Raw genomic sequence first — 1071 nt, 5'->3', positions numbered from 1 at the left:
TTTTTTTTTTCTTTTTACTGGGAATTGAACCCAGGGCCTTTACACTGAGTTACATCCTTAGTGTAACTTTTTAATTTTTATATTGAGACAGGGTCCGGCTAAATTTCTAAACTCCCCAAGCTGGGCTCGAACTTGCAGTCCTCATGCCTCAGCCTTCCAGAGCACTGGCATTATAAAAGTGTGTTACCACACTCAGTTTAAAATGTTATACTTTAAAAATTTTTTTTTATTTCCTGGACGCTATTTTTTGGTAAAAAAAAAAACAACTGATTTTTTTGCCTTAAATACAAACAACTTTTATTTGTGAATCATATCTCAATAAATCTGAAGGAAAAAGGAGGTCTTTTGGTCATGTTTTACCATATATAGTAGGACAAAGCCATACTTGCGCAGGAATGGATCTTTCACAAAGTGCTGTTTCAGTTACTCCTATCTAAGATAGCACAGACATTTGAGAATGTGATAGCCCCAGTTCCTGTGGCTGTTATTGAAATAAACTATCTTGTTTCTAGTGGAGCGTGAAAATATTAAAATACTTTAATATTTATTTTGGCTCTAGCTTTCATTTCTGATACTACATTTTGGGTCAAATGTGAGATCTGTCGGGAAGAGAACCTGTACCTTAGTAGTGAAGTAAAGGGTTTTGAGGGGACCAACATCAATATTTGCTTAACCTATCTTATTTTTCATTAATCATCCAATTATGCTTTATTTAAAAAGAAATTTCTTTTTTGTTTGATAATAAGACATGAACATTTTTTATTTAAATTGAATTTATTGGTACATTCTAGGTAGACAGTATAGTTACATTCATTACTGGGATCTTGTACCTTTACATGACAGGTCTTGGTTCTCATTTTTTCCCCTTGTTCCTGCCCTCCCTTCACCCCCTCCTGCCCTCCCCACCTAAAAACACTTTAATTCCATTTTTACATTTTCTCATATTTTTTCCCTTTCCCTTATTCCCCTTCCCCTACCCTTCTCACTGTCCCTACACCTTTAGCCCTTTTATTCTTATTTCACATTGCTAATTATCCCGTTAGGATCTTGAGTACTATTTTAGTTTTTCAC

Source organism: Fukomys damarensis, unplaced genomic scaffold (assembly GCF_012274545.1).
Source record: "Fukomys damarensis isolate Sample0158 unplaced genomic scaffold, DMR_v1.0_HiC HiC_scaffold_14, whole genome shotgun sequence".
Lineage (NCBI taxonomy): Eukaryota > Metazoa > Chordata > Mammalia > Rodentia > Bathyergidae > Fukomys > Fukomys damarensis.
The sequence above is the reverse complement of the archived record's forward strand: the minus strand, read 5'-3'. Positions refer to the sequence as shown.